General features: G+C 37.9%; 1 pseudogene; it reads right to left on the bottom strand.

Annotated features, from left to right (window-relative positions):
• Window positions 1-15,413: 15,413 nt before the first annotated feature.
• Window positions 15,414-15,538, bottom strand: LOC132648148 (small nucleolar RNA SNORA17; annotated as a pseudogene).
• Window positions 15,539-16,653: the final 1,115 nt, after the last annotated feature.

The following is a 16,653-nucleotide window of genomic DNA, read 5'->3' on the forward strand; positions in this document are numbered from 1 at the left end:
TGTTCCCCACTATATTGAAACAGCTGGCCTGACAAAAGAAACAGTTACAGTGCCAATTAGGTGGCACCAGCCTGAAGGGCTGGGACCAGGTTTTCTAGCAGATAATATATACTTTGAATCAACATTCACTATGTGGTATGGTTTCCCCCATTGCCATGATCCACAGGTCCAAGAATCAAGTTGTAGAAAAAGGAATCATTCCATTAACTATAGCCCATAACAGGCCACTGAGAAAACTTTCTGTTCCAGTTCCTGAGCTGTTAAATTCTGTTAGCCTAGAAGTTTTCACTCCACAGGAACAACAACAAACATTCCACTGAACTGGAGGCTCAGACATCCCCTCGTCACCTTGGGCTTCTGATGCTCTTAAGTCAACAGGTGGAGAAAACACTCACAGTTTTAGGAGGGGTGATAGATCCAGATTACCATGTGGAAAATAGATTGCCTCTCTAACAGAAATAAGAAAGTTTATATCTGGATTGCAGGAACTAACTTAAGGTGTCTCCTAGTACTATCGTGTTTTGTGGTTAAAGTCAACGGAAAACTATAACAGCCTACTACAGGCAGGATGACAGCAGACACAGATTTTCATGAGTGAAGGTATGGGTCACTCCTTCTGAAAAAAAAAAGCCAAGACCTGATGAAGCTATATGGGGTGAAGGAAATAAAGAATTGGTAGTAGAGGAAGGTAATTATAAATACCATCTAAGGTCGTATGATAAGTTGCAGAAACAAGACTGTAACTAACCTAAGCATTTCTATCATATATTTTGTTAAGAATGTGTCTGTACAAATATGTTTATGCTTTTTCCTCTCAATTTAATTATCATGTAAGATCAACTGTAGGAATATCAGTGGTTAGCATGTTTAAGTTTTGAGATACCAAAATAAAAGTGTCCTTCAAGGGATACTGCTACACATTCCAACACTTATACTGTGTTTGATATTGTATGCAAAACAGTTAGTTATATCATGTTAGGTGTAATTATGACCTGGCTAAATATATAATTTGTTTGCAGTTGTACATGGGGTAGTTATGGTAGATGTAATAATGTTCTGGATGTTGTTTTCATTTCAATTTAGCATGACATATGGAGAAATGATTATGTGACAAGTTAACACAGGGTGGATTTGTGATGGCTTTTCAATTAATTACATCTAGAATAAGATAAATCCCAAGCTTCTAGGTATACTTTTGAAATTTTTAAATTCAATCATTTGAAGTAGGTAAACCCACTTTTTAATTGGCATTTTTTTTTTTTTTTGAGATGGGAAGAACTTTAATCTAGATCTTTTGAAATGAAAAAGGCTACCTTTATTCTGGACACACCTTCTGCTGGCAGCCTATATAAAGGGCATGGTCTTTGCCTACTTGTTCTCTCCTTGCTAACAAGTCCATTTCTTCACTGGCATTAGGGCCCTCTTCTTCAGGATTCTGCCACATACTAAATTCCAGCTGATACAGCCAGCCCTGTGGACTGAATAACTACTGTAATCTTGGACTTTTGTTGGTAGGCAGCCCTGTTGGAGGAGCTGGACTACAGTCTGTAAGCTGCTCTAATAAAGTCACATATATATGAATATTTATATTATATATTATAAGTATATATGATGGTATAATATAATATGCAATATTAAAAATATTTATTATATACATGAGTGTACATGTTGGCTTAAGTTTTACACCAAACCTACTTTATTTAGAGCTCTTAAACACCTTTATCACCTTTACTTCCCTTCCAAACCCACACAACCTTAGGTTGGAGCTTAGTAGGGACAAGGGCTGTAGGTTTCTCTTATCTACCTCCTGTTGATAATGGTCAATGAGTCTTTAGGAGATTACCAGACTCATCAGGATACCAGCAGTTTAGTCCAAAGGGCAACACCAAGCAGCAACAGGAATCAGCACAAGTCAGTAAGAAGACTCAGTTGGATTGCTGGGAGAAGCCCTCTGGAACTATTCTCTCTGTGAAGTCACGTGTTGAAACATGAAGTTCAGTACAGCGATGCTGATCCAAAAAGCCATGTCTCACTGTGCATGGGTTTAGATATATGTGTTCTCCTCAGAGTCCATGGATAGTACAGCTGGTCAAAGTCATGCCCCTTGCATGTGAGAGCTCACAGTAAAACATCATGGGCACTCTCACAGGCCAACCTGATCAAAACATCACATGCCCACCTTGCAGAAAAAAAAAAATGACATGACAAAAGTCAGTCTTCAGAGAAACAGAAACTTGCATTTCAACTACTGACCCATTCTCCAGGTGGGGTATGGCAGATGAAATAGGTCATTAGGATTTCCCTTTGAAGGATTTAATGATATAAATGGTATATTGGTTCCTCATCTCTGTCTTTTGTGATCCAGCTCTACCACTTGTTCCACCACCACCCCGTTGGCCTCATAAAAAGTCCGAAACTAGGACATAAAATAATACTGAAAATCCATGAGGTCAGATTCTTCCTGCTTTTAAAGTGGGTAATTGTATTTCATTCAGCAAGAGGAAGATGGTTTTTATCTCATTCAAGACTTCTCTGGCATACTACATCCCACTTAATGGACTTCTTGCTCTTCCTACTATGAGGTGTTATGCCTGTATGTCTCTCTAGATATTGCATCCATCGTATTGCATCTTCATGATATAATTTTGAATTATATATCACTGTATTAATAAAGCCCATTTTGTTTAACCTTTTAAAACTTAAAATTCAGTCTATTCCCATAATCACCAAACCCCCTTAAATTATTCTAATTTTTTTCATAGATTTTCTCACCTTCTAAAAATACATTGCCTACTTATGTTATAGCTACCAAATTTGACTTTGCTTATTCTTGTTTGGCAACAAGCTCCATGAAGTTGTAAATTTTGTTGTAAAAAGAACCTACTACTATTATTACTAATACTACACACACGCACTCACACAAACACTCACACACATACACACATATGTTGTTGGTTGAATGAAAATAGCTTTGAGTACATGTACACTATTTAATATTCTTAATTTTACAGAAATTGCTATTTCATTTTATCTTTATTCTTTATTTCAAACTCAAAGATTTTCCTTATAAGTGTGTGGGAGGGTATTTGCCCCATTTCACTGTAGTCCAACACTTCTTTTTTTCTCTGCTATGAATATAACAAAGCTTCAATCTTCTATTTAAAAAATCTAGCCAAATAGAACTTTTCATATATATGAAAATTTAGTCAATAATACTTAAGTAACATGGGACTTTGCTATGCCATTTGTATTGTGTATATTTCTATATATTGCTTTTGCCCAACAAAACTTATAAGTATCTCACTAATAACAACACCATTCTATTTTCTGTGACCTTAGAGTGCCACTTACAGTTTTTCTTTTATTGTGATTAAGACCACATAGAAAGTTTCATACCTTACTGTGGGTGTGATAGTTAATATTTTCAATTTGACAGGACTATAATACCTAGGAGTCCAGGCAATTGTCATACATGTGAGGAATTGCGTAGATTACGCTAACTGACACAGGAAGAACAACTTTAAGTATGTGACACTATTCCTTGTTGTGTATGATTCTGGGCTGATTTTCTTTTCTTTTTCTTTTTTCTTTTTTTAAGAAGCAAGTTATTGCTATCTCTTAATAGTAAGTTAACATGATCAACTTTCTCGAGCTACTATTTCATAAGTTCGACCACCACGATGCACTGTGTCCTGGAATATGAGCCAAAATTAACCCCTCCTGCCTGAGATTGCTTTTGGTCTTGTGATTCTAGGAACAAGTCTCACAAAATGTTTAAACCACACACCTGTCATCTAGCTTTCAGAGAGAGAGAGAGGCAAGCAGATTTCTGTGAGTTCAAGACCAGCCTGCTCAACAAATTGGAGTCCAGAGCAACCAAGGCTACACAGAGAAACCCTGTCTCAGAAACAACAACAACAACAAAAAAAAAAAAAAACCCAAAAAAACAAAACAAAACAAAACAAAAAATATTAATGAATGAAAAGGCATTTTTTTAATGCACAATTGCCAAAATTAATTAAAACACAGTGCATTGGGCGCAATGTGTTTCCTACAACACATTCAGCCTGCACCAGATGACTGCACCATAGCCTCAGCTCTGGCCCTGTGCTGTGCATGCTTTCCACTCTGCACACAAACTGTCTAGTGGCAACATGCCAACACACATTCTGAAAATGCCTTGCCTCCCATTTGAAAGCCTATGCTATGTATCACAGTGTTTTTCTATTTTTATAGAAACATAAAAGTTTAATTATGAAAACAAAGATGCATGATATATTCTCACTATCATTCCTCAATATGAATCAAATTCATACATTTTTGTATTTTATTTTGTCAGAAGCAAGTTATTTTAAAAATTCTTCTTATGTTGGTGACTTGAATTTTAATTTAAAATGTTAAATGAATTACAGATTAAAATTAGAACATTAAAACAGCGTTTCAAGCAACTTCAGAAACGGAACTCAACGTGCTCTACTATATTTATATAATCAGCATTGATGACAATAAAATAAAAGAATATTGACCAATTCTGGAAACTACTTAAAAAAAAGTCTGTGTTCCACAGACTCAAACAAACAGCCAAGACTTAATATTTATGCAAAAATAACCAAGTGCATCTCTCTAATTGGCATTCAAATATTTGCGTCATTTTTAATAAACAATAAAGTTATTTTATATAATACAACTGTTTTAAGACAATTTTATGACTCCTTATTAGTAAATTTGCTTTGTATTCTTATTTTTTCTATCTATATATATATGCACAAAATATTCTCTGTCAAAGCAGGTCATGGATAGTAGTTGTTTAGGAAGACCTCCCGTAGAGAATGTTAAAAAGATGCTACATTTAATTTGAAGCAGTTTTTCTTTAACGGTGATTGGCTCCCTGGTGATCTAGTAGCCAAGATTTGATGGCCTAGCTTAAACTCCCAGTCAGGGGAGCCTTTCTTCTGTGGCTTCGGATGTAGCTAAGTGGCAAAGCACATGCTAGCATTCATAAATTAATGGGTGAGTATAATAATTCTCTCATACATTCAACTATGCTTAAAATATTTTCTCAGATATTAGATCAAATGTTGCTACATGTGCATTATGTTGAATATGGCGCTGAAAACATACTGTGCTAATTTAAAATTTCAACAGATAAACTTGCTGTGAAACATTTACAGATATCATGGAGTTTATTCAAAGGTAAAGGTGAAGGGCTTCAGGAAACAGGCTGTGTGCAAGCTTTGGATCAATCGCATCACTGGAAATTACATACAGATACAGACATAAACCTGAGGACTCTAATCCTGAATTAATTACATGCTCATTAATGCTCCTAATGTGATTCTACATGTGCCTTGAAGTATGTAACTATGTGTCCAATTTGTGTTTATTACCTAAAATGTTAATTTAAAAGTTGCACATAGAATTTTGTAAGCAGGAGGTGTTTTTTTCATGACAACTATTTGCTTTAATTAATATGCCTGTAGTTATAAATATTAATGAAATTATTATATACATAATTTGAGGGACTATAAGAAAAATGTGTATATGCTAACTACAAATTGAATTGACCAAGAAATTTAATTCTTCACTATTTTTGTTTCTAAAACAGAAAGGAATAAGAAATATTGGGAGAGATGCAGGGACAGAATTACAGTTGGAATGTGCTGATAAGCACTGTGGTGATGGGAGTCCTCTCCTTGACTGGATTCTTATGCTTCTCTTGATTGACATATTATTCATTGTGTGATCACTCTAGAATTGGTCACTTAGTCTTATTAATTCTGTTCAATTCTCAATCTAATTGCTTGAGAACATTATAGTTGCTTAATCTCAATTTAAAGATTAATACGCATATTAATTTTTAATGTTTTAATATTTGTCTCCATTTTTTGTTAGTATTCTTGCTCTTGTAGCAAGTCTTCAGTATTACATATGCTTGAGACTTCTTCCTACTTAGGCTCCTTCCCTCCTTAGTTGTAACTGTACATTACTATTAGAATATCTCTTACATTCTTAAAGACTGAAAATGTTGCTGAACTTCACAGCTAGAGCTAATAATATACCCTGAGATCACCTAATATTGCTATCCAGTGTGTACTCAGCCTGTTTGTTTAACCTGTCCTTAAGGGAACAATGCAGCATCTAATATTATGTGCCTTGGATTTCTCATGTAATCAGCTTTTCAACCTAAGTTAACACATAGTTGTAGTTTAAAATATATACTTCTTCATGCCCCTGACCCAGAGAGCAATACATGTGTATATTTATGTGTGATTTGAAAGTAATTTACTGAAAACACTAAATAGGTTGAAAAGCAACTTTATAAAACAAATATCTGCCAAAAATATTGAAAACACCATATAGATTCGACTTGATGACATTTGTTTTTTGTTATCTGCATCAGTTACAGTTAGTTGGAGTCAGCTTTATCCCTTGTAAAGTATGTTAAAGATTTCTGCAAGGTAACTTGTGTTCCTTCCCTGTGTCATTCTTTCTGTGATGTTCAAGAAATATGGACCAAAATCCCTTTGTTAGGACAAAGACACACACACACACACACACACACACACACACACACACACACACACACACACAGAGAGAGAGAGAGAGAGAGAGAGAGAGAGAGGGGGCAAGGCAGAATTCATTACCAAACAGACAAGAGGTGCTGGAAGGCACAGAGAGAGGAAAGTATAAAATTCAAATCTAGACTTCATCTAAAAATAAAACTTCTCCAAGAGGAACTGCAATGATTTCTTTTTCTTAATGTGAGACTGATGAACCTTTGGTATTCTGATGTACTTGAAAAGATGAACTTGTATTTTGTCTTTCTTGAATGGTTGGCTCAACCACCTGTCCCTGTTTATGCCTGTTACTATTTTCTTTCTGTACCACCTCTTCTTTTTCTCCTTTCAAATAACTTACATAAACAAACCCTTGACTGTGTGAAGAGCAAGTAAGTGAAATTCTTTAAAAACTAAGCACCAATGTTAAAGGATTTTCTTTGAACTATAATCAGCTGCACTGTAGCATAGAGATTAAAAGTTACAGGCTACAAAATGTGCACTCATAGATCTGGAATAGGCTTTTGAAACCTCAAAGCCCACGCCAATATTATACCTCCTCCAATAAGACCACACCTCCTAATCCTTCCCAAAATAGTGCCACTCAGGACCGAGCATTCAACTATGTGAGCCTATGGGGCTCTTTTCATTCAAAGCATCGCACTCTTATTTTCTTGATTGCATGAAGGGTAGCATAAAGTCTTCACATCACAGGCTATATAATAATGAAATAAGTTGATATTTAAGCTAATGTGTTTTTAGTTTTAACAAATAACATATAAAGCATGTGAGCAAGTCCTGGATGTGTGGTAAATGCTAAGTTGTTGTTCCTGCATTGCTAATAACATGCTGCTTCATTATCATGCAGTAAGCTGTACCTCCCTACACTTCATCCAATGCTCTTATAAAGAGTGCTCAAAAGACTGAAGATACAGGACTGGTGGGTGGTACAGGCCTATAAGAGTGAAACAACTTATAAATATTTTTCCATTGACCTTTAAATATAGTTATAGTTTTTACTAAAACATAATGACACACTCAGTATAATTTTAAGTATAAATTTTATAATTGTAAACTTTTGATTAGTTTTTATATTAGGGCTTTGTGTATGTGTGTTAATTTGATATAAATCTAGACATGTCTGGGAAAAAAGGGAATATTAATTGAGGAAAATTAAGCTTGTCCTATAAGCAAGTCTGTGAGGTATTGTCTTGATCAGTGATTGATGTGGGAGAGACCATTCCAAAAAAAGAAAACAGTCTGAGCAAGCCATGAATGGCAAGCCAGTAAGCAGCACTTCTCTTTTGTTCTAGGTTCCTACTGTAAGTTGTTGCACCGAGTTTCCTCAGTGAGGGACTAAAAGATATAGGCTTAAATAACCAATTTCTTCCCTAAATTGCTTTTGGTCATGCTGTTTTATCACCAGACTGGAAATCCTCTCTAGGAAAATGTTCCTTACTTAAATATGTAAAGTTTGATATTGTCTTTAAAAACAACAAAACATCTCTAGATCTACAATTCTATTGTAGTTTACAGCTCTGCACAATGAACTACCAAAGCAAAAACAACAAGAACAAGAAGATGTGCTTGTTGAGAGGGAGAGTTGAAAATAGGAATTTGTGTCTTTGAGAATTTTTATTTTGTATCAGTTTACCTTAGTATATGAAGAACTAACTGCTTTTTTCCCTAGGCTCATCACCATTGGCTCTTGCCATAATTTAATATTATCTTGATAGTACAGAGTAAAAAAATTCAATACATTTTCTATTGCTAGAAAGTAAATAGAGAAAAATAAAAGTAAAAACGTGTATAATTTATACACTAACGATGTGTTTGTGCATTAAGATATCATTATTATCATTTGAGGTGTAAGAGCAATTATAATAAGCTCATAATAAGAAGCTAATTCACATTTATTGTGTGTCAGTGAAAGGCAGGCTCTGTGCTAGATTCATGTGGTAGGTTAAGATAGATCTCATTCTCTTTATTATCATCTTAGTCAGTGTATGAGGTGGTAAATAGACCAAGACTAACGCAGTACATCTAGGTCTTCACAGCTACAAAGAAAACAGAAGAATCTCCAGCTCAATGATGAGAAATAAAATAGCACATGTGAAAAACCTGGCTTCAATTTCACCACCAAAGCTTCAAAGCTTGGAGACTCTCATAATGGAAGCATGGAGTGAATGAAAGCAGAAACCCAAAGAGCACATCTGTTCTGCTTGCATTTGAATGAAGTCCCAAAGAGGTGAAACCCCTGTCTCCTGGAAAGGAGAGAGCCTTATAGGGATTTAACTCAAAGGGCTACTTCTAAAACTGGATTAGTAAGGCTCTACTTTCTTGACATGGTCATATGGGGCACCAACTTTGTTCAAATAAAATTTGGATTTTTAATATAGACACTAGATGTAAATTTAAGGAATCTAATGACTTCTCAAAACATTCTTGTGATATATCTGTGAGCTTTTTGAAACAAGCACAGAAATATTCTCTTGATTCCTTCTTCTTTTGGTGTTCTTTCCTTCACTGCACAATGTACCAGACAGTAAAAGAACAAGGGATGCCTCTGTCAGCTTTATAGTGGAACAACCCAAAGCACATTATGTCTTTTAGAATATTCTGGAGGGATTTAAGTGCTTTTGGTATAGCAGTGAATAGAATCAAGAGGAATTGCCATTTCCCTCACCTGTTCACTGCTGCTATTTACTGCTGTTCTTATATGCTAAATAAGCCTTCTGCATGGCTATTTTTCTGCATTTTGCAAACTATAATTAGAATCACTTGATACCTAGGTTTTAACAGGAGCCGCAGTAGTAGCATAAAGTCTTCACATCACAGGCTATATAATAATGAAATATTCCCAGGAAATGATGATGATTCATGGGAATGGTGGAACAGTAGAGTAACAACATATTTTCCTGTTGTAGGATAGGGTACCATTAGGGGAAGTGTAAGTATTGGGTTACTCCATGGATATCAATGACGATACACAGAATTTTAAGAACTGTGAGGTTTATTGACTGTTATTTACAACTTTGTAAAAGTTAAGCAAAGAAAATAACATATTTTCAACTGTCAAGCCAAGAGTTTCAAGACAGAAATTACAAAGATCATCATTTTCTGTAGCTGCATAGATTGTACTTAGAACCAGACCAAGAGTTTCAAAGGGAAACTCTTAACAACCATCTTAACGATATTCTATGCCTAGTACTATGGATATAGTCAGTGTACCTACCTTTCCCACTCCAAAAAATTCAGAGGCATGAAAGAAAAGTCCGGATGGCTAAGAATGAGTTGTTCATGGTTCCACAAATATTAACTCCTTTTTCCTAAGGCTGGCCTCAGTACTGTTTCTGCATACCTAGTATGGCAACATTAGATACTGGTTTTGATTTCTGTATAAAAAGTATTCTAAAGAGATTAGACAAAAATTAAAGATTAATATGGTGGTTTTGGTTTGGCTTCCTGTTACTGTGATTAAGACCATGATGATCAATAACAACTTGAAGAAGAAAGTATTTATTTCATCTTACAACTACTACATCACAGTCTATGATTGAGGGAAGTCAGAACAGGAACTCAAGGAAGGGAGTTAGAGGCAGAAACTGGACTAGCGGCCATGGAGGAATGGTGTTTACTGGCTTCAATTTCATGGATTATTTCTCATTACCCTTTCTCACACAACCATGGCTATCTAGCTTGGGGTGGCACTGCCTACCTTAAGCTCATCCCTCCCACATCAATCTTTAATCAATAAAATTCTTCGAAGACTTGTCTATAGGCCACTGTGATAGAGGTATATTCTCAAATGAGGTTTCTTCTTTCCAGATGACTCAATTCTATGTCAAGTGGATACAAAAGTAATAAGCACAATAATTTACAGATTTCACCAAAACCTTATACCCTGAAGTAGACAGAAGTTTGTACAGGAGTGGAGGTACCCACTCTAGACATGCTTTAATTTTCCCTAGCCAGTAACTCTACTAACACCATATTCTGAGAATTGATAGCATGCTTTGTTAAACACCCTGGGTTTTTCCTCAATATTGTCTCAAAATAAAGATCTAATTCACAACAGTGGGTATGTGGGCATGGATTCCTCTGGCATCCCTCAGAAGGCATAGGCCAAACAGGATGCCAGTTACCTATTTAACATTACCTAGATGCTTTGAAACAAATTTCACAGAGAAAAGGTACTAATTTCTTGTGCTGCCCCTTGAGATGCAACAGTATTTGTACTGAGAGATGTGTATTAGAAAAAGATGAAACTCCTCTCCTTGTTGTTTCTGATGCTACCATTTACATGCTTTCTTTTTTCAGTCTTTCACTAAGTATACCTGGATTCTCCTGCTCTCAGAAGTGACTCTGGGAAATGGCAGAATGATGGACTGACAAGTTTTTCCATTATCTTTCTTTTGTTTGAAGATTCCCTCAAAAATATATACTTCTGTGAACTTTACATATGGCCAATAAAAGCAGGGTTCCCTTGAAATCTTAAATCATAGTTACTTTTTTCTATTAGGTACATGGTTTATTCAGAACAGAAAATCATGCCTTTTGACCTAGGAACATCAGGCAATGAAAAGAGTTCCCACGGAATGAGTCCCAGGAAGAAAACAGAAGCATTAAATAGAGTATGTCTTAACATTTCTATGCCCAGAGATAATGCAAAATATACAGCCACAATAATGACAAAACTAGTAAAGCCTTTGAATTTTTAGTGGTTAAGGTTCACTTAATACCACAGGCAAGCAGCCAGATTAGCTCAAGCACCTATTTAACTTGAAGAAATTTAAGATATGTGAGAAAGATAAGAGATGGAACCTTTCAGTTAATGGTTTGTTGTCCGTGTATTATAAAGGGCAGAGAATCGTAACTTGTTTAGCAAATCCTGCTTGTTAAATCTCCTGAAAATCCAGAGCATGGAGTGTCAGTTAAGAACTGGTCATTATGAGAGACAAGAACAATGAAAGTAGCAAACTCTACCGGAAGACTCTTGTCTACCAACTTAGGATTTTTGCCCTCATCAGTGACCCATTCCTGGTTATTGGAGATGATTTCTGTGTCTACTTCAAATTACACAAAATAGAGAGCATCTTCTCTTAAGCAAGTGCAATAAAATATTTCAAGCTTGCTTTGACTGTGCATAGTGTAATGCTATAGGGGCACCTTTTCATGATGTGTGCAGAAACAGACTGAAACACGAGAGAGTGAAACTTAGACAGACTTCCAGTTGTGAGTAACACAACATGCTCGATAATGTTAGAAAATTTTCAGCCTCACAAGGAAGTTTCCTAAGGACGGGTCAGTCTATTGCTTTTCCCTGTTTCCTGCTTCCTGTTTCTGTAGTAGCTGGGACCACCTTGGAAATAACTACTTGTAGTTTTACTAAAGCTCTGCTCTTGTTATTTAAAAGGAAACTTGCTGCCCAAACCTCATAGAGGCCATCTCCTTCTCTTTGCTGTCTTGGTACCATCAAAAATTCACTCTTGCCCAGAATGTCAAATATTACCTAGAAGATTTAGGAAAGAATATTTTTTGAAATAAAGAAATTTACTTCCCCACAAGAATTTTAACTACTTATTTGTTGGCATAGTTTCCTTACTCTGGCACTATGTTCAGTTTACTCCTATGTAAACACTTGTTTATACATACACACCCACTCACATAAATTCTAAAACTAAGCAAAGTAACAAAGGACTCAAAATTATTCAACTGACTTTACTGCTTCTGTTCTTTAAATAATAGTTGATGATTATTGACTATTTACCATATGCCAGATGCTATTCTAGCAAAATTATATGCAATATCTCATTTTAGTTGCACAAAGCGTTAGCAAGTATTACTATGGTCCCTGCAAAGAAGAAGATAAAGCTATAATTCTTTGATATGATTTTCTCAAAGTCTACTCATATGTTAAATCAGAAATTGAACTACATGTCTCTCTGCCTCTTAAGGATGTGTAATTTGCTAGAATAATAAAAATGACTAAAAGGAGGCTTACTGTTAAAAAAATAATAATCTCTTAATTTAGTCCATACCTTCCCATTGTTGTGATATCAGTACTGGCCAGGGTTGCCAGTACTGTCTTAATGCTATATCAGTCAGCATTCTCTAGCGCATAAGAACTTATAGATATATAGTAGAAGTTTCTACTTTCTTTGAAGACTGAGATTTGTCTATGATGTTTTGTTTTGTTTTGTTTTTGTATTTTCTGCAAGCTGGGCATGTGGTGTTTTGCCCAGGTTGGCCTGTGAGAGGACACGTGATGTTTTGCTGTGAACTCTCACATTCAGGGGGCAGGACTTTGGCCAGCTGAGAACATCTGTGGGTGGACTCTGAGGAAACGACAGGTATAGAAGCCCACGGTGAGACATGGCTTTTTGGATAAGCATCAATATGCTGAACTTCGTGCTTCAAAGGTTGACTTCACAGAGAGAAGTGTTCCAGAGAGCTTCTCCCGGCAATCCAACTGAGTCTTATGGCTTTTTCTGACTTGTACTGATTCCTGTTGCTGCTTGGTGTTGGCCGTTGGACTAAACTGCTGGTATCCTGATGACTGAGTCTGGTAATCTCCTAAAGACCCATTGACCATTATCAACAGGAAGTAGATAAGAGACGTCTACAGCCCTGTTCCCTAATATCCTACCTAAGGTTGACAGGGTTTGGAAGGAGGTAAAGGTGTTTAAGAACCCTAAATAAAGCAGGCTTGGAAAAATCTAAGACTGCAAGTAGTACTACGGCTTGGTAACCAAGACATGAGCATATGCCTTTAGGAAAGTGTATCAGATCCACAGTGCGTTACAGGGAAGTACTAAAGGCATGAAATGATACATTAAAAACAAAAACTTTTTTATTGATTCTTTGTGTATTTCACAAAATCATGCACCCCAAGCCCTCCTTTTCCTCTCCCCTCCTATCTACCTTCCACCCTTGTAACCTTCTCCAGAAAAAAAAAAATCTCATCTCACTGTGGAAGCTATAGTGTGTCACAGTACACACTTTTTCCACACTTTTCACACTTTTTTGCTTGCAAATATTCATCAACAATGACTCCTTGTTTTGGTTTGAGACCTCTGGCTTCTGCCACTCTAACAATACTGAAACTTGACTGGGACTCTTCTTGTATATTCTGTTGTTGCCCTGTATCGTGGAGATTATGTAGCTTTAGATCTGCAGTACAGGCCGCTTTTTTCACTCCCGCAGTTCATAGATGGGGTAGAGAACCCAAAGCCCTGGATCTGGGTCTGAGAGGTATCTGATCTGCTTGACCCCCTTGGTCTCCTGCTCTCATGTCCTCAGGGCCAGCTCACCTGTAAATCCTGCAATCAGAGCCAGCTTTACCCTGCCTCCCAGGTGAGGTGCAGGGTCTGCTGTCCCGAGTGCTGTAGCTGGTGAGGAACATGTCCAGGTGTTCCCTCTCATGACCTCAGGGCCAGCTCTCTTCCCTGGCATAGGTGGCAAGGGAAAGAGGGCATCTCACCACACAGCAGACAAGAGGCATGGCTGACTCTCCTGCACTCACACCCTTAGCCCGGCTCACCTGCAACCCCCACATCCAGAGCCAGCTCTACTGTGCTGCCCAGGCAAGGTGCAGAACCAGCTCTCCCAAGTGCTGTAGCAGAGGAGGGGCAGGGACAGTTCTCCTGCTCTGATGACCTTAGGGCTAGCTCTCTGCCCACCATAGGTGGCAAGGGTCATTGGGGGTTGCAGGGAGGGACTGTCCCTTGCCCATGTTACTACTAATTGGTGGGACAAGCTCTCCCATGGTTATGCCTTATGCTGGCTCACGCTTGCCCCCACCAGCAGGGTTATCTCTACTGTGCTCTCCAGACGATGTGCAAGGCCCCTTTCCTGACTGATGCTGCTAGCAAGGGGCAGAAGCAGCTCTCCTAATCTCATGATCTCAGTGTGCCAGGTCTTCCGTCTGATGCAGGTGGGGATGGAAGAGGGAGAAGGAGGGCATCTCTCCCTTGTCCATGCCACTACATGGGAGACTAATGGCAAGGCCAGCTTTTCCATGATCATATCCTTGGGGCTGGCTTACCTACAACTCCTGTAGTATGCAGGGTCCGCTCTCACAGTATTGCAGGTGGCTAGTGCTGGGGTCAGCTCTCCTGCTCTCAGTCCCCACGGGAAAGTTGTCCCAAGATTTCTAAATGAGGGGTGGGACCAGTTCTGCACAGCCCTCAGACATCAGCATGTCCTATGTAAGAGCAAAGACTGGGGATGTCTGCCTGGCCTTTGGTGGTAACAGAATCCCCCTGCTTCAGGGCCATGGACATAGACATGGCAGCACAGGCTAAGGCCTCACCATGGTCCTAGGTGGCATCACAGGCTTCCCACTGTTCCTCACTACCCTCACTACCTTCTAGTCTCCAGGTCTGCCTCTCTTCACTATGTCTACATGCTTCTGTTTCTCTTTCTCTTCCATCTCTTCACTACCCACCAACTGCTCTCAGTGGTGTCTAGGGTCCCTTAGTGCCTAGGATGGTCTCAGGATGCCATGCCCTGCTTGTGCATTGTGGCACCAGGCTGTAATCATTGTGGGCATGGTCTGTCTCCTTCCCCTCCCCTGGGTCTGGGCAGTGCTGGACTGGTGCTAAGCTCAAGTTAGCTCCTGTCCAGGCTCCATGATGCCATTCTGATGATCATATAGGGCTTGATCCTCACCTGGGGCCACCCCCTAGGACCCTGGTCCCAGGTGAGATTCTTCTAGGTTTTGGCTTTTGCCCTGTCCCTGGAGCCCATCCAAGGCTGTACATCACTGGACTGGTGGCATTCTCAGGCTATTTCCCTGTTTGGGGGTCCGTGGTACAAGACTGGTGGTTGCCACAGGCTCAATTTTTTTCAGGGAATATTAGGCTACCAATCATTCAGATGCTCATAGGTCAGAACACTGAACATAGACATAACTTCTCTCATCTACCTAGTGACCCACATGTGACAGCAGCCACACTTGCAACAACTTCACAGGCAAGGAAATGTTACATTTTTAAGAGACATGTTGAACAAAATATTTCTGTCATTTGAGGAAGAGTGTTTGTAGACTACTGTGAAGGAAGTCATAGAACCAGCCTGAGGTGACCTCAGAGGTAAGAAACAATGAGAAAAAGCACCCCCCTTCACTGTCTCTTCTTCCTCTCATTTCTCAGCAAGGATTCCAAAGGAGTGATGTCAAAGGAAACTGCTGCAATTCACTCATTTCCCCCAAAGGGCTGAATTCAGGCACAGATTAGTGCAATAAGTACCACTAGAACAATGGAGGGGGATTAGCAGCCATAATTTAGAAGTTAGTTGCAAAAAAAAAAGTATGTTAAAAAAAAAAAGAGTGAACTATTGTACCATGCTCTGAGTGAGCTCAAGGAAACATGACCACAAAAAACACCTACTAATAAAAATCTGTCAATGTTGAGTTCCTTAAAGATCTTCACAGAATTTCTCTTAGAATGTTAAGCACAAAGGCTAGATTTCATTGAATTTAAAAGTGAAAGTGCAAATAGCAGGGAAAAGTGGATATGAAAAAACATGACTACAGAACATAAAATACAGTAAGAATTTTAGACACTTGTATGTAGGCTTATTAAGCAGTTAGATCATCATATAAATATAGTGCTGTATTATAAAACAAATTTCTTCTGGCTCTGTAACAGAAAAGACAGTGACATCATCCTTGTCTATTTTTATCCTAATGGATGTTCCAACTATGTGAGTTACCAGAGCTTCAGTTTGAGAATGCCTCCACAAGACACAAAGGGAAGCTAAGAACTGTGACTACAGAGCTGTGTCTTTGTTTCACAAACTACCCTCTGCTTTCCGGGTGCAAGAGTAAATTACTGAAAGCGTCACTGAATTTCACATTCTTGTCACTTCTTGAAGCAAAAAGTGTAATATATGTTCAGGTCAACTTCTTATAAGCAGTAACAAGCTATCGTGATAACAGAGTCAAGGTGATATGAAATTTGTTAGGTTAGTAGAAGCAGAAATTTAAAAGAGAATTTAGAGATAACCAACTTAATATAGAAAATTATTGTATACAGAGTTCAAAAGATAAAAACCCCATGTTTCTCCTACTTTTCTTACAAAAAGAAAAAAT

This window comes from Meriones unguiculatus, chromosome 15 (genome assembly GCF_030254825.1).
Source record: "Meriones unguiculatus strain TT.TT164.6M chromosome 15, Bangor_MerUng_6.1, whole genome shotgun sequence".
NCBI lineage: Eukaryota > Metazoa > Chordata > Mammalia > Rodentia > Muridae > Meriones > Meriones unguiculatus.